The sequence below is a fragment of the Perognathus longimembris genome, chromosome 6, assembly GCF_023159225.1.
Source record: "Perognathus longimembris pacificus isolate PPM17 chromosome 6, ASM2315922v1, whole genome shotgun sequence".
In the NCBI taxonomy this organism is placed as follows: Eukaryota; Metazoa; Chordata; class Mammalia; order Rodentia; family Heteromyidae; genus Perognathus; species Perognathus longimembris.
In genome coordinates, this window is record NC_063166.1 from 17,118,110 (window position 1) to 17,137,065 (window position 18,956).

General features: G+C 37.5%; 2 pseudogenes; one reads left to right on the top strand and one right to left on the bottom strand.

The window, feature by feature from the left end:
* LOC125353641 lies at positions 1-905 on the top strand (annotated as a pseudogene).
* Positions 906-15,010: 14,105 nt separating this feature from the next.
* Positions 15,011-15,795, bottom strand: LOC125353642 (annotated as a pseudogene).
* Positions 15,796-18,956: the final 3,161 nt, after the last annotated feature.

Consider the following 18,956-nt stretch of genomic DNA (forward strand, 5'->3'; position numbering starts at 1 on the left):
ATGCAAGTTTCTCTTCCTATGAAGAAACAAATGGGTTTGCAGCTTCTCACAGCACTGTTTTTCCTCCTTGTAACAGGACTTGGCATTTTAGGGAATATGTCTGTTTTTGTGAAGTATATGTACAGTTCAAGGGGAGGTATTGAGAAGAACTGTATACAATTGATTCTCATCCATTTGGTTCTCACAAATACCATGTTGCTTCTTACCAGAGGATTGCCAAAGACAATAGCAGCTTTTGGGATGAATTATTTTCTAAGTGTTACAGGGTGCAGAATTACCCTTTACCTGGAGAGGGTATCTCGGGGCCTTTCCATCTGCACCAGCAGTCTCCTCACAGTGGTCCAGGCCAGCACCATCAGCCCCAGAGCTTCTGTGTGGAGGAGGCTCAAGCCAAGGTCTGCATGGCATATCTTTCTTTTGTTGCTTTTCTTTTGGATTCTCAGTTGCTTCATTAGCATGAACTTGCTAAATATTATCATCATAACCGACATGAATTCATCTCACTTTGAAACTGACGTCTATTGTACTACTCAACCAGCAAGTCCCGAACTAAACAATATTTCTCTCACTTTCATGATTGTGAGAGATGCTGTGTTTCAGGGTACCATGGCTGTGGCCAGTGGCTACATGGTATTTCTTCTCCACAAGCACCACCAGCGAGTTCTATATCTTCAAAACTCCAAGTTTGTTTACAAAACTCCCCCTGAAATGAAAGCTGCTCAAAGTATTCTCCATCTAATGCTTTGTTTTCTTTTCTTTTATTTCACAGACTGCTTGCTGTGTTTCTATTTACTCTTTTCCTTGGAGCCCATTTACATACTAAAAGTTGGTCAAGAAATTTCAACTCTTGGTTTTGCACTTCACTGTCCATTTGTTTTAATTCACAGAAATGGACATCTGATTGAATGTTTTGGGGTGCATTGAAGGGAAAGATACTAACAATATCTGTATATCATTCATTCTTTTAGCTAACTGACTTCTCAGTTCTGTTATTCTGGATGACAAACAAAACCACATAAAATAGTTTTTCTCATAGTTATTTCTTCTCAGACAATGATCTTTTTGGCCTGTTTGTCTGAATTGACCTGGAACTCATAGACATCCAAAGTGAAAGAGAAATCTTATTTTCTGCAACCTTTATAAAGTAGCTTTATTGCTAATGTTTGTGAGCCTAGTAATTCATGACCCATTTTCCAATAACGATGAGGGTGACAGCAAATAGAAAAATTTGTTTGTCTACAGTAGTTCATCTTAACTTTATTTTGGTTGAACCAAATTTTTCTGCAGTAAGTAAAGATGAAATATAAGAATATTCATATTATATCCTAGGGGAAATGTGCTAAAGCCTTGGGAAAATTGGTATTTATCATGTCAAATCTGTTCATCAATGATTTTAATGTAGGAGATAAACCCTGTGTCATGGCTGAGGCAATAACTTTATGATGATACATTGTCCTAACAATCTAGACCAGCTCTGTGATGGGTCTTTACTGTTGAAACAAAATAATAAACACTATGGCTTAATTCAATACCAGGGTGATAGGGAAAATGTGGACATGAATACACTGCTGTGTGTGGTTAGAGAAATAGACAATAATCACAATACTCCGGCTCACAAAGAATTGTATAATTGATTGGTTGCATGGTCTGTTACCTGCATACCTGTAGAAGAATTTAGTAACCTCTACTAGAGACTTCAATGATCTTCATAAAGAGAAAATTCACAGGAAAAATCTAGTAAACAGAAATATGGCTTGATCACTAGCAAAGATCACCAGTCAATTCCCTGATTATGAGTCAGCGTTCAATGTTTTAACCATTTCAGGGAAAGTGACACCAGATTCCCATTTCAGTTATGCTACCAATAATGTGTCATGTTAATCTACATATCAAATTTTCAGAGTCCTTCAGATCTGGAAGAAGAAAATTTATTTAGACTTTTCAGAAAGGAATGGTTGCTAGTTCTGAATCAACAATAATACTCCAGTGTTACTGTGTACCTCTAGCTAGCACAGGGATTTTATAAGGGAAGGTGATTAGTGGAAGTTGGTCTTGGGTTCATGGTTTCTTTTGAGAAATATACTAGGGGCTGGGAATATGACCTAGTGGCAAGAGTGCTTGCCTTGAGAAATATTTGAAAATCTTGGTTCATCAATAGGAAATGACTGTTGTCTCTGAACACATTCACTATTATTTTAACTTTTAGAAATTTGTTCTTGTTTTGTCTTGGTAGGGATATTTGAGGTAGAGTATATCCTACCAAGGGTTACCTTTACATTTTGATCTGTAGTTATCAACTATGAAATACTTTAAGTCATATTTTCTTAAAATATGAGCCTTGGGAATATTTCATTGTAATATTTCATTGACAAAAATCAGTGCAGACAGTATGTGCCTAGTTCTATAACTGGTAACAAAACTATAAAAATCAGAGAGTTGAAAGACAAGTGAGACTGATGAGCTCTGAAAATCCGTGCTTTCAGACTTCTTCCCTGTCTCTCACTCATTTAAATTTACAGAGCTTTCAGTAGTGTAATTCCTTATTTTTAGTTATCTCCTGCTCAATACATAGAATCTTTTTATTTAAATTTCTCAACTGAATTCTTACTTTTTCATAGAGAAGCCAGAAAATACAACTGATTTGGGACAACTTCCAGGCCACACATAGTCATACTGTATCATAACTTAAGGAACTATTTATTCTAAACACTCAATACACCCTTCTTATTTCAGAGTTAATGAGCCCTACTCAATTTCATTTCCAAGTTTTGATATCACTTACATCTAATTGAAATTCTAACAAGAAATGCAGAAAGTGCTTGCTTTGTCTTGTTTTATGGTGGATAATAGGAACAAGGTTTTGAACTATAGCTGTGAATCTTAGATAAATAATATACAAAGCATATCTATATTAGGAAGACAAGCCTTTAAACAAGTTCCAGTAAAACAAAAAATTTATTGAAGACTGAGTGCAGTGGCTAACATTTGTAATCCTGGGTACTCAGAGTTATAGATCAAAAAAATTGTGATTTGAGGCCAGCTTAGGCAAAAATAATAATAATCATAATAATCATAATAATAATAGTGAGACCTCCACAACTATCAAAAGGGAGCATGGCAGTGGTTGCCAGTGGTTCATTGCCTGTAAGCCTAGCTACTCAAGAGACTGATATATGAGGATCATGGTTTGAAGCCAGCCTGAGCAGGAAAGTCCATGAGACTCTTATCTTCAATTAACCACTAAGAAAACCAGAAATGGAACTGTGGCACAACATGTAGAGCACTAACCTTGGAAAAAAAAAAAAAAAAACCTCAAGGACAGTACCCAGGTACTGAGTGCAGCTCCAGGACTAGAACACAACAAAAAGTGGAGCATGATCTGACATCCTTGTGTTTCTAGTAATGTGGGAGGGCTTAAGTAGATTGATCTAGAGTACTTTGGTTCAAGTCAATCCAGACAGGGAAAAAAACAACTCTGGGATACTTTGTCACAAAAATAAGCCAAGAATGGTGATGTAGATCTGTAATCTGAGCTACTGAGGATGTGAATATAGGAGGATCACTTTCCATAATCAACCCTGGCAAATGCCAGACCTTATTTCAAAAACATTAAAAGAAACAAGTGCTAAAAACTTTGTCAAAGGGGCTGGGGATATAGCCTAGTGGCAAGAGTGCCTGCCTCGGATACACGAGGCCCTAGGTTCGATTCCCCAGCACCACATATACAGAAAACGGCCAGAAGCGGCGCTGTGGCTCAAGTGGCGGAGTGCTAGCCTTGAGCGGGAAGAAGCCAGGGACAGTGCTCTGGCCCTGAGTCCAAGGCCCACGACGGGCCAAAAAAAAAAAAAAATTAAAAAAAAAAAAAAAAAAAAACTTTGTCAAAGTCACAAAATGCTTGCATAGCAAACATCAGTTCCTCAATTCAAGCCCAAGTACTTAAAAAATGACTTGGTTGAACACACATTGCACAACTATGCATTGTACATGAATACATATTCTGGTTCCAATTTAAGAAAAATGAAAAGGCAAATATGATTAAGAACTGGGATATTTTGTGGATCTCTAAAGATTGACGCTGATAGCATTAACCAATATGAAGGCAATAACAAATGATGCATCAAAAGAAGCCATAAATATGTTCAAGATTCATTTAAGGAACCTCCATACTGCTTTCCAGAGTCATTGAACAAGTTTACATTCCCAGCAACAGTGTAGTAGTGTTCCCTTTTGGCCATATCTCTTCCCAATTCTGTTATTGTTCATTTTCTTCATAATGACCTTTCTGACTGGAGTGAGATGGAATCTCAATGTTGTTTTGATTTGCATTTCTTTATGGCCAGAGATGTTGAATATGGTTTTCCTCATTTGTAATAATTAGAATGTGCCAATATCTACAATTAAACCTAATGGATAGTAAAATACAAATAATTACACTTGGACATAATTAATTATACAGCACTCTAAGCATTTTCATACAGTGAGAACAAAGCAGGATATTCTTAGGAGAGGATCACAAGGGCTCAATAGCTATGTGCATACGATCATATAAAATAATGTGTATGAAAATAAACTAGAATTGGGGCTGGGAATATGGCCGAGTGGTAAAGTATTCATCTTGTGTACATGAAGCCCTGGGTTCGATTCCTATAGAAAAAGCCGGGAGTGGCGCTGTGGCTCAAGTGGTAGAGTGCTAGCCTTGAGCAAAAAGAAGCCAGGGACATTGCTCAGGCCCTGAGTTCAAGCCCCAGGGCTGGCCAAAAAAAAAAAAAAAAAAAAAACAAGCAAAATAAACTAGAGATGTAAACAAGAGGTTTTTTTTTTTAATTGTACTGTTTGGGATTCTTTTTTCTTTCTTTGATTTATTTTCTTTTGTCACTGTTTTTTTATTGCTGTATCCTTTATTTGTCTTGTATATAAGTTTCTCTGATTGGGGAGGAGAAGGGGAAGCACAGACAAGGTGGGGATGAGGGTGAACCAATTCAGCAGTGATACTCACTAGACGCTACATTGGAAAGGAATGATACAACTTGAGGGGAAGAGAGCCGGTTTGGGGGGGGGAGGGGGGGAAACTGGAGAAAATGAGGGAGCTCGTGACACTGTTGAAAAAGAAATGTACTCATTACCCAACTTATGTAACCATAACCCCTCTGTACATCACCTTTACAGAAAGTTTAAAAAATAATATAGAGGGGGCTGGGAGTATGGCCTAGTGGCAAGAGTGCTTGCCTCGTATACATGAGGCCCTGGGTTCGATTCCTCAGCACCACATATACAGAAAATGGCCAGAAGTGGCGCTGTGGCTCAAGTGGCAGAGTGCTAGCCTTGAACAAAAAAGAAGCCAAGGACAGTGCTCAGGCCCTGAGTTCACGGCCTAGGACGGCCAAAAAAAAAAAATATATATATATATATATATATGTGTGTGTGTGTGTGTGTGTGTGTGTGTGTGTGTGTATATAAAATACATCATTACATTATTAAAGCATCATCATCAAATACATAAAATTTGGATCCCAAAAATAGAATTGGATATTTTCATACTTATTAAAATGTTAGATCAATTGGGATACTGAACAAATAAAAGATACTCTGGAAGTTAACATGTAGATAAATTTGAGATATGAAAGAAATTGAAGACTGTATTATGTGTGTCTGTACATGGGATACAAAGGTGACAGACAGGGTAAGTATGAGTCACAAAACTTTGGAATTTGGTGATGGGAACATTATAGAATGAAATATTTAAATGGGAGAGACTATATTTGGGAAATTTTGAGGAGTTCCACAGAAAAGGGATTAGAGTCCTATCAGTAAATGCTACAGATGTACATGTAGCACGACTGCCCCATATATATCAGAAAAGTTCTATGCTGTGAAGTTTTTCTTTTTTGCCTTTTAAATATGATCATTAGTGATGCATACTTCAAAAAGGTGGCTGGTGGATCTGAGTTTCTCTCCCAATGGTATATGAATGGTTTAGAGGCTGCTGCAGGGACTGGTTTTCCTCCTTCTAACAGGCTAAGCAAGCACTCTACCTCTAAGCCACCTTCCCAGTCCCAGATTGACCACTTTAAAATTATTTAACATTAGATAAATAAAAGGATTTTTTATATTATGTAAAAATTACTAATCATCAGGTTTTTTTGCTTAGGATATCCATCTTGAGGAAATAAACTTTAAGTATACTTACTTGATAATTACAACAAGAAAATATACAATGAAGTGATATTTCTCAAACATCACTTAGTTTAATAATAGGTAAATGAACTATGGTTTTTCCCTTTTGTTCTCTTGACAATAAACATAACACCTATAGAATTAGATATTGGGGCTGGGGATATGGCCTAGTGGCAAGGGTGCTTGCCTCCTATACATTAGGTCCTAGGTTCAATTCCCCAGCACCACATATACAGAAAATGGCCAGAAGTGGCGCTGTGGCTCAAGTGGCAGAGTGCTAGCCTTGAGCAAAAAGAAGCCAGGGACAGTGCTCAGGCACTGAGTTCAAGGCCCAGGACTGGCCAAAAAAAAAAAAAAAGAATTAGATATTATGGAATTTATGAAACCAGTGGAGAGTTCAGTCTGTATTCTTACAGAATGCCATAAAAAGTATAATTTTAATACACAGAAGATAAATCCAAGAATAATATCATTCAAAATGGAGTATAACATATATAATTTGATGATATATACAGCAGAAATCTTAAGAGAGTATAGGAAAATTTCACAGAAGTAGGTAAATGAACACTCAGTAGAAAAATGGTTATTATTATCCTACATTTCCTAAATTGTTAAAAAAAATGTGCATTAAAAATGAATAACTTACTTTCAAGTAAACTTGTAAACTGTTCCTGGTTTTTACTTATTTTGGTACTCTCAATAATACAATACTCTATCACTATCTTTATTATAAAGATTCTTTGAAAATATATGTAAGGATTTGTTAATAGAAATGAGGAATTTAATTCTTGATTTTTTTTCTAGTGGAACTTTTTATACCAGTATTTGGGTTGAATACATGGCCCTAGCAATTAGATAACAGTGTGGACATTTTGAAAGTTATGGTATTTCACTTATACTAGAGGCTTAAAGCACAAAATCTTTGCATTAGTACAAATAAGTTTGTACTACTTTTTTTGAGGAATACTTGTACCATACTTTTATTACAGTCCCTGAACATTTGGTCTTAAACAACTCTCATTTACAATGATGAGTGATTAGCACATTTTGACTGTTTCTTATATATATGTATATGTGTTTATATGGATATAGCTTTAAATACATGCTATACAATTTTCCTACCATTTAATACACCCCCAGTCTTTTTACTTTTCTTTTTTAATATTCTAGAGTTCATTGGAGACCTAAATGTGAATCCACCCAACCATCATTTTTTTGTGTGTGAATCCTGGGGCTTGAACTCAGGCCTTGAGCACTGTCCCTGGCTTTGTTTTGCTCAAGGTTAGCACTCTACTACTTGAGCCAAAGCTGCACTTCTGGCTTTTTGTGTTTCTGTGTTACTGAGGAATGGAACCCAGGGCTTCGTGAATGCTAGGGAAGCACTCTACCTCTAAGCCACATCCCTAGCCCATGCTTTTTTCCCTTAAGTTAGGATTTCTTAATCTTTTTTCTGGGGGTGTTGAACTTACAATTCAGTGACATTTATGTAGAGGGTGAAGAAAATATTTATACCATGAGATGAAAATAGATCATAACAATGAGAGTAGGTCTGATTTCTGAGCTGGATTTGTTTGCAAACCTGGAGCTATATAGGTAAAGAATTCACTTGTGATATTTTATATAGATGAAAGTTGTGTACCTATTGATGCAGTCCAGAAAAGTCTGAAAGAAGACATACCAAAGAGCCATGACTGACCTAATTATTTACCTATGGTAATATAAAACAATATCCAATAAGTAGAACAAAAGTGCCTGTAATCCTAGCTACTCAGGAGGCTGAGATCTGGGGATCACAGTTCAAAGTCAGTCCAGGCAGAAAAGTCCCCATAAGACACTTGTTACCAATTAACCACTCAAAAACTGGAAGTGGATCTGTGGCTCAAAGTAGTAGAGCACTAGCCTTGAGCAAAAGAATTCAGGGACAGCGCCCATGCCCTGCAATCAAGTTACATGGCTTACAAAAAAAGGTAGAAGAAAATAAACAAAATATGAGGAAGAGAATATAAAAAATCAGATTACACAATGAAAGAAAATATATCAATAAAATTAGATAAAAGGAAAAAGAGGAATAAACAACCAAGCATTTAAAATATTTTTTCTATAGCCCATATTGGATCTTGAACTTAGGGCCTATATGTTGTCTCTTAGCTTTTGTTCACTAAGGTGAGCACTCTACCACTTAAGAAATGCTACGTCTCAATTTCTGGCTTTTTGCTGGTTGATTGGAGATAAGAATCTCACATTCCTGCCTAGGCTGGTTTCAAACTGCAATTCTCAAATCTCAGCCTCTTGAGGAGCTAGAACTACAGGAGTGAATCACCAGCACTAGGCTCATAAAACACTTTTTGAGTAAAAGCAAATATAAATATACATCTATAAATATATAATATGAATTTTGTATAAAATATAAATAACATATAATAAAATGTTTAATGAAAGACAAAGAATTGGAAAAGCTTCCTCTGTACCCTGCAATATTGGGATCTGCCCTGTGGGCTATGGGAAGCTGGACTTGGACACTAGTTTCCTTTCTAATATTCCAAAGGTGGTGTTTGTGGGCTGAGCATCAAGCAAGTCAAGGGTCAGCTAGTTGTCAGCTTCAGGGCACACTGAGAACTTTTGCTGGCCGCAGTGAACTTCAGGGACTATGAGCTTGACGTGTTCCCACTACTCCTGAAGATTTCCATTTGCACATGAAGGACTGGCCATTATCCAACTTGAGCAATGTTCCTCAGAATATCAAATTCAGGGAGAATCAGAGTATCAAATTCTTCTTCCCTAGAAGATGAAAGCATTTGTCAAACAGTAGTCTCTCCTCCCATACTCAAGGGTAGGCAGAATCAATATAGTGAAAATGACCATATTGCCCAAATTGTTATACAAATTCAATGCAATCCCTATCAAAATCCCAGTTACATTCTTCACTGAAATAGAGAAAGCAATCCATAAATTCATATGGAGCAGCAAAAGACCTAGAATAGCCAAAGCAATTCTAGGCAAAAAAAAAAAAGCAGTGCAGGAGGTATCACAATACCAGACTTCAAGCTCTACTATAGAGCCATCAGAACAAAAACAGCCTGGTATTGGTATAAAAACAGACCGGAAGACCAAAGGATTAGAATTGAAGGTCCAGAAATAAAACCATACTCTTACAGTCAGCTGATATTCGACAAAGGAGCTAAAGACATACAATGGAATAAACATAGCCTCTTCAACTACTGGTGCTGGGAGAACTGGGCAGCCATATGCAGAAAACTCAAAGGAGACCCAAGCCTATCACCATGCACCAAGATCAACTCAAAATGGATCAAGAACCTCAATATCAGACCTGAATCCTTGAAACTACTGAAGGACAGAGTAGGACAGACGCTAGAATTTATAGGCACAGGAAGGAACTTCCTGAACTTAGTCCCAGGGGCACAACAAATAGGGGAGAGACTCGACAAATGGGACTACTACAAATTAAAAAGTTTCTGCACAGCTAAAGACATAGCCACCAAAATAGAAAGAGAACCAACCATATGGGAAAGGATCTTTACCAGCACAGCAACAGAAAAAGGCCTAATATCTGTCATCTACAGAGAACTAAAAAAACTAAGCCCCTCCAAGCCCAGTAAACCAATTAGGAAATGGGCAAAGGAACTAAAGAGAGACTTCACAAGAGAAGAGATAAAAATGGCAAAGAAAGGGCTGGGGATATGGCCTAGTGGCAAGAGTGCCTGCCTCATATGCATGAGGCCCTGGGTTCGATTCCCCAGCACCACATATACAGAAAATGGCCAGAGGTGGCACTGTGGCTCATGTGGCGGAGTGCTAGCCTTGAGCAAAAAGGAAGCCAGGGACAGTGCTCAGGCCCTGAGTCCAAGCCCCAGGACTGGCTAAAAAAAAAAAAAAAAAATGGCAAAGAAACATATGAGGAAATGTTCAACATCCCTGGCAGTAAAGGAAATGCAAATAAAAACAACCCTGAGATACCACCTCACTCCAGTTAGAATGGTCTATACTCTGAACTCAGCCAACAACAAATGCTGGAGGGCGTGCCGTGGGGGGAAAGAGGAACCTTCCTCCATTGTTGGTGGGAGTGCAAATTAGTACAACCATTTTGGAGAACAGTATGGAGGGTTCTCAAAAAGCTCACCTAGCCATACCATTCCTAAGCATCTATCCTGAACAACAGGTCCCATTATATCAAAAAGACATCTGCAGGGCTGGGGATATGGCCTAGTGGCAAGAGTGCTTGCCTCATATACATGAGGCCCTGGGTTCAATTCCCCAGAACCACATATACAGAAAATGGCCAGAAGTGGCGCTGTGGCTCAAGTGGCAGAGTGCTAGCCTTGAGCAAAAAGAAGCCAGGGACAGTGCTCAGGCCCTGAGTCCAAGCCCCAGGACTGACAAAAAAAAAAAAAAAAAAAAAGACATCTGCACGTCCATGTTTATCGCTGCACAATTCACAATAGCCAAAATATGGAAACAACCCAGATGGCCCCTCCACAGATGGCCCCTCCACAGATGAATGGATCCAAAAAATATGGTACCTATACACAATGAAAGACTACATAGCGATTAGAAATGGTGAAATATTAGCATTTGCAGGGAAATGGTCAGAACTTGCACAAATAATGTTGAGTGAAACAAGCCTAGAACACAGAAAAAAAAGGGGCATGATCTCCCTGATAGATGACTGTTAAGATGGGGTGACAGGGAGACAGTAGAGACCAGGTCTGTGAAACCAAAAACTTCTTGTCAAATGGTATTTCCCACAGGATTGGGTCAGCGACCCAACATTATATAACTAAAACCAAACAACTACTCAACATATAAAGGTCAAAAATTGACCTCTCAGTGGAATACAATAGCTCAAAAGCTATGTATGTACGTTCATATAAGACTATTGTCAACATATTGTCTAATGTCGACATTACATTTAAAGCCCTAGGCGAATTTTCTTTGGCGTAGGCCACGTGGCTACTGTATATGTTCTTGGTACATTGTGTATTGTATATATGTCTACCTGACCTAGGGAAGGGAAAGAAAAACAGGGTGTAAGATATCACAAGAAATGTACACACTGCCCTACTATGTAACTGTACCCTTTTTTCACAACACCTTGTCAAAAAAAATGTTGTTTAATTAATAAATAAATTACGATAAAAAAAAAACAGTTGTCTCTCAGCCATAAACCATCCTTCAGGAGGGAAGAGGATCAGGAAGCCCAGTGATCCTCTGAACTGGGCCTCAGAGTTCCCAGTCCTCTCTGGTAGCAAATTATACCCAATAAGCAGGCAGCTCCAGAAGATAAGACATTTCTGGCCAGAGACTCAGAGCCCAGAGTCTCTGTAGCAATCCACTGGTAATGAGGCTTGCTCCCCACACTTATCTCCACATCCTCCACAACCTGAGCTTGCTAATGACTACAGTCATCAGCAGGTCCACATTAAATCCCTCCTTGCTCAATAACTGTCCCTGTGACCATTTCCCACCCAGACACTGTAGAAAGATGTCCCCAGGATCCCTGATTTATGATTTATCAGAGACCCAGAGTATATCATTCTCATCAATTGGCTTTTTTTCAAGATGACTCTGAGCTCTAGCACTTCAAGATATGGGAAATGGCACTAGCCTGTCATTCAGGCTGGATCACTGTAGCACTAAAAGCTTACACTAAATTAAAGGCTTTTGAGAACTAAGATTTTGACCACCAATCTGTTGTCACCACAATCTCTGGGCCCTGAATTTAGGACCTCATGATCTCAAGACCTTGTAAACTCAGAGCCTAGCTCCCTCCCTTGACTTTTTTCTTAATAGCTGGCAGTCTACCACTTGAGGCATACCTCGACTTCCTCTCTATCTTTTAAACTATACTCACATATTTCTCTTGATTCTCAATGTTCATCCTCTCTTTTAATTTTCATATTATAATATGGTCTTTGTTCTCAAGATTCTTCTCATTTACAGATTAATGGATCACATATTGATCTTAATAGAAAATGACTTGATTCTCTCAGAACACATTCACTATTTTTTTCATGGTTTAAAATTTCAAAAATTTGTTTTTGTTATATCTTGCTATGGATGTTTGGAGTGAAGTGTATCCTACCTAGGGTTACCTTAATATTTTTTACCTGAAGTCATCAAATTTGAAATGCTTTGAATCTTATTTTTCTTAAAGTTGTATATAACATTTCATGAACAAAATGTGGAGTCTGAAAGACAGTTGACTCTTATTAGTGTTTATATTTTTAAATAGTCTTTCCTACATCTCAGTCATTTAGATTTATAATGACTTCAGTCATGTTATTCTTTATATTTAGGTATCTTCTGATCAACACTTAGATTTACTTTTTATTTTGCAACTACATTCTAAGTATTCAGAGAAAGCCACTGATTTGGGACAAATTTCAGGCCACACTTAGTCACGCTGTTTTAGGACTTAATGAATGCCCTATCCTAATATTCAATAGTTTCTTATTTCAGATTTAACAAGCCATATTCAATTTTATTTCCATGTTTTTATATCACTTACATTTGAGTCAAATTCTAATAATTGATGCAGAAAGTACTAGCTTCATCTGGTTTCTATTGTTTATACTGGGAAAGGGCTTAGCAATAAAGCTGTAAAACTAAAATAAATAATATACCCCTTATATTTAAGCAAGTCTCACCTATATTAGGAAAATAAGCTACAGTAAGACATTAGGATACAAAAATTTTATTTAAGCCACCAATGACTCACACCTGTAATCCTAGCTACTCAGGTGGCTGAAATCTGAGGATCACAGTTCAAAGCCAGCCCAGACAGAAAAGTCTGTGAGACTCTTACCAGCAATAACTACTAAGAGAAGGCTGGAAGTGGCACTGTGGCTCAAGTAGTAGAGCATTAGCCTTGAGTAAAAGAAGCTCAGGTAAAGTGCACAGGCCCTAATTTCAAGCCCCAGCACCAGCAAAAAAGAAAGAAAGAAATTTATTTAAGAGTGATTCATTTGCTCATACCTCAGGAAAGTCTAGGCAAAAGGGTAGTGAGACCCCCCATTTCAACCAAAAGCAATAAATGAAGCGACATGCTGGTGCCTCTAGTAATGTAGAAAAACATACAGATGAATCCAGATCCATTTTTGTCGTAAAGTACTACTTAACTTTCAAAATGTCTTCATTGCATGTCTTATTGGTAGAACCATGTACTCACACAAATTGTTTCAAATATGTCCACCTTAGGAAGGGATAAATTGAATATATTATTTAAGTAAATTAGACACAGATTATTTTGCAGGTCTTTAATGATAGACTAAGAATTTTGGACAACACAAGGGGATAGCAAATGATATCCAGAAAGATGCACAATTTGTTTTCAAGCATAATATATTTATTTACTCATTTTGAACAAAGATAAATTCACAATTTCAACACCTTAGAAAATAAACAAAATTTTATCTTTTATTTGACTTACCTAGTTTCTCTGAAAAGACATCAGTTCCCTTACATTTGTTCAAAGATTCCTGTGAATATAGCATCGAAGTAAAGCTGTTGCACTCCACTTTGGATCCCATTAGTCATGCATTGATCCTCATGGATTAAAAGTACACCTTATATGGCTAAGTGAGAGGGGTTCTCACCTGTAATCTAAGCTACACTGGAGGCTGAGATGCAAGGCTCCTGGTTCAAAACTAGCCCAAGCAGGAAAGTCTGTATGACTCTTATCTCCAGTTAACTACCAAAAAAAAAAAAAAAAAAATGGAAGTGGAGCTATGGCTCAAATAGTAGCATGCTAGCCTTGAGCAACAAAGCTCAAGCCCTAAATTCAAGCCCCAGGATGGGCATCAAAAAAACAAAACAAAACAAAATTACACTTTGTATGTCATTCCATTTGAAAACAGATTGAGGCCTCTACTGTTTCATAAATTCCATAAAATCCTACTCTACAGTGGAATATTGATGAATACTCATCAGCAATGAAAGAAAATGAGCATCTGTTTTGAAGTTTTTAGAAAGAATACTCATATTATTGTATACTAGTGATATTTGTAGGCTCATTTGTTCAAAATGAAAATTGTAAGCAAGAAGGATAGATGTCCCAGTAAGTTTTTTCTGCAATATAAAACAAATCCTTTAGGACTTCAAGTGTTTGAGAAAACAGCTTTATATTTACATCCATCTTAAAGATAAGCACAATTTTGCCAGTTTACACTGCATTATTCAAGCCACAAACTAAGCACCTGTTTGTGTATAGCACTATTTTAGGAATAATAAGAGGAATTGTAAATTTAATTATATGGTTGGCTTTCTAGAATTGCATTATCTGATATTACACAAATTGAAAAACTTCAAACTCATCATTGCTTCCGAATAATTTATCACAAATTTTCATTTACCTTGAAAGAAAGATGAATTGAAACCAAAAGAGACAAGATGATACACTATCAATTTATTGTCTTCATGCTTACTACTACAGGATCATAAAAGATCATGCTCCAATTAGTAGATTTCAAACTGGTTTTTTTAAAACACAGTGAAAGTATTTAAAAGTGAAAATAAAGCCCTGAAAAGAAAGCAAGACTCTCCATTTGAAGACCCCAAAGAAAAGTCCCTAAAACCAGTTCTTGAAAGTGGCAGAGTTAAGGAACTATCATTAGACTTTGTTTTGTACAAAACATAATGGAACTGAGAACTCTAATTTAAAGCTTACTAAAACCATGAACTAAACAGATTTTCTCAACATCTTTCTCTCCAGTGAGCTAGCCAACATGTAGCTAGATGTCCAGCTCTGTGAATCAGTACAAAGGGGCTAAGGATCGCATAACCAAGAGTTAGAAATTCTTGAATAATTATCAATATGGAATTACTCTGTAAAGAGATAGCTAAATATAAAGAAATCAAACAATCTGTCCAATAAAAGAAAAGAAAACAAAGCATCAGAAGGAGAACACTGTGAGCAGCTTTCATCTCAGCAGGAGTTTCATAAAGGAACTTGGAGTTTCGAAAATATAGAACACGCTGGTGGTGCTTGTACAGAAGAAATATCATGTAGCCACTGGACACAGCCATGACACTCTGAGACACGGCATCTCTCACGGCCATGAAAGTGAGAAAAATACTGTTTATTTTCTCACTACCTGGTAGAAAATAACAATAGTACTCACTTCCACCAAATTGAGATCCCAGTAAGCTGGTATTTCTGATGGAGTTAAGCAAACTCATGCTAATGAAAGAATTGAGAATCCAAAAGAAGAGCAACAAAGGAAGGATGCGCCATGCAGACCTTGGCTTGAGCCTCCTCCACACAGAAGCTGTGGGGCTGATGGTGCTGGCCTGGACCACTGTGAGGAGACTGCTGGTACAGATGGAAAGACCCCGTGACACCCTCTGCAGGTAAATAACACTCATGCAGTTTAGATCATCTAGTAAGTCTCTCAATCCCAAAGTTGCTATTGTCCTTGGCAATCCTTTGGAAAGAAGCATTATGATATTTGTAAAAACCACATGGATCAGAATAAATTGTACAGATTTCTTCTCAGTGCTTTCCTCAATATTGCACATATAATGCACAAAAACAGAGACATTCCCTAAAATCCCAAGTCCTGTTAGAAGGAGGAAAACCAGTCCCTTGAGCAGCTTCAAACCCATTTTTTTGGTTCACAGGAAAAAAATTGTGGATCCAGCAAACTCCTGTGTGAAGAAAGCATCAGTAGCAATCATATGTATCTAAAAATAAATATTTCACATTACAGCCCTTTTTGGTACACATGAGACAGTTATGATATATGTAACAGTATAAATTCTATTTTAAGAACTCTATTTATCCTTCTGTGGCATGCTTTATGAGCTACTATACATGTTCTCAAATGTTATTTTGATTCCTAGGATGCAAAAATCTAATTTTCCTCCCAGACTTTTTAGCCTCCATACTATTAAAAAAAAAGTACTCTTGCATATCCCACCTATGTTCTGTCTCAGCATGGATGAATCAAATCCAAAACTGTCCTAGCTATACATTTTCCCTGAGTGAGAGAGAGAGTGCTAGGCCCAGAGTTTAAGAACCAATAAAATGCCTGTGAGGAAATTTTACATAGCACCAGTGAGTAATCAAACTATTGTCACTATTTTCAGGCATGCTCACCATTGTAGCTGGTATCTGCCACAGTGAAGGTGTTGATGGTTCTTGCCTGGTGAGTGTTTTCTAGTCTTATTTGTACTTTCTGGATTTGCAATACTCTTGGCTCAGACAAAGTACCATGAAGACATTGATAACTCACAGGAGTCACACTGTCAGAAAGAAAGAAACTCTCTGCAGAACCTAAGTCCCTGAAGTACAACTTTCATTCTCCTTCCAAAATTACTTCATTTGTTTGGCTCAGATGTTATCTTAGCATTAATTAGAGTTAACTATATTCACAAAAGTATGGGAAGTGAGAAGCGGATTTTCCCATTTCTCCAGTCCTGTCTTCACCTTCCTGAAGTAGCAAACTGAGAATCCACCTAAGGATTCGCTTCTGGAGTATAAAAATAAATTATTCTTTCTTTCTCAAGAACAAATCATGATTAACATCAAGGGCTGTTTTTTCCTCAAGTTCCAAACACAGACCCGGACAGGACAAGAGGCACATTGCTCTAGTTATTAGTATAGGTACAGGATATTTATTAAGCTTCAAGTAGGACTCAAAATGCACATGGACCCACCCCATTCACAAAATTAATATCAAGAATATATTTCAAATTCAAATATAATTAAGAATATCATTTCTATTATTCTGTTATTCACTCACTCTACTGCCACAGAGGAATTTTCTAGGCCCTCATGTGGAGGAATGTAAAATAATTGTGGACACAGGGCTGAGACTGGAGATGAGAATAGCATCATTTTCACAAGTATCAGTAATTTTAGGCTTGCCTGTGAAACAGGCCTATCCTAGCTCGGCTCTTGATTCCATTGTCATTACCTAGAGATACATCTGGCATACAAAGAACACTCAGAACATTTGTGCCTTACATGAAAAATGGCCTTTGACTGGTACCTTCTAGATGATACATGGGAGAATATTTATTGAAAAATAAGGTAAATAGGGGAAGGTCTTAAATTAAGAGCATTTACTATTTCTACTCCTTGACTAAGATGAAAACAATCACACAAAAGAGGATGTTGAGAAAGGGAAAAACGGAGAAACTAGAAGGAGTTCATACAAACCCAGGAAATCACAGAGAAGCAATCAAAGTAGAAGAAAAATGGCAAGGAATTTGAAGCTGCACCTGGTTTCCTGGCTGGGGGCAGGGAAACAGAAAGACAGCAACATGGATGTGAGGGCAATCTGGCTGCGACATCTTTCACCCCATTGGTTGCCAGGGTTGGTTGATTCGGCTGATCTGGACAGCTAGGCAAGTGTCCCTTTCCTCCCTCACTGCTCCATGTGTGTTCCTCTGGAAGCTGCGGAAGCTGCGAAGAGGACGACCATCCCCAATAGTGGAGGACCGGTCTTCGTTCAAGGGTATAGGAGTAGCTGCGCTCACCTGCTAGAACCTCCAAACAAAGCTCTCAAGAAAGACAGCAACACCAGGTAAAATCAGACAGTCCTGCTGATGAATCACCAAATTCAGCTTCAGGAGAAACACATGAACCACATATATCACTGCCCAATCAGGGAATTTGGAGGTAGGGAATAATCAGCTGTGAGAGACTGGACCATAAGTACAGTGTGTGCCATTATACTTGGCTTAGATGATAATCTTTCTAAAGTAAATTCACACAATACGAGAAATTAAACTATGTGTGTCATAAGAAAATTTCCTAGAAAGAAACTTATGCTTCAATTTTTAAAAAAGAAAAGAAAAGTAAGTCTGGCACTGGTAGCTCATGCCTGTAATCCTGGTTACTCAGGAAGCTGAGATGTGAGGATCATGATTCAAAGCCTGGCCAGATAGGAAAGTTTGTGAGACTCTTATCTCCAACTAGTCATAAAAAAGCCAGAACTGGTGCTGTGGCTCATGTGGTAGAATGCTAGCTTTGAGCAAAAATGCTCAGGGATGGTTCCCAGGTGAGTAGGAGCTTCATGAGGAACAGGAGCAAGCGGAGGAGGTGGCAGTTGCGTCTAGATAAGTTTATTTCTGGTATAGTGTTCCAGCATATGGAACCACTGAATAATTAAGTGCTAAAAAGTAAGGTCAACATTGTGCATTATACTTTTAATAAATCATTTTAGCATTCCCAATGGAGATTATGTCTTGTATGTTCACCAACTGAAAACATTTACCTTGTAAATTTTTCTTGATATGATTGTATAATTGATGTTTTATAATGTATGAACATATTAACAACTTTACTATTTCTATTTTGGATAATTTATATTTATTAAAACAGTTACAAAGGAAAAAAAATTAATGACCAACCTAAATAAATGGAGAAACATAAGGAACACCTTAATGAGGTATATTGAGTCTATGCTTAGTCAGAACCCAGATCAAGCAACAGAAAAATAACCACTTTCTGGGATATCCCCCAGCTGTGCTGTGTCCTAAATATTACACCCTTGAGTAGATCCTGATTATGGCACTTGCTGATCTTGTATTACAATGAGAGGTACACCTGCATAATATTCAGAAACTGGCCAACTTGGAATTTCAGATGTTTCTTCCAAATTTTCCTGGCTTTGGTGGTGAATGGAGGAAATGGGAAGAGATTACAACAAAATGTATGTCACATCATAAGTATGAAGGACCTAGATTGTCATCTTTTTCTACTTGTTTTGGTAGCCCACCTGTGGAAATAGAGGAAAAATTGACCTGTCAGGGAACGG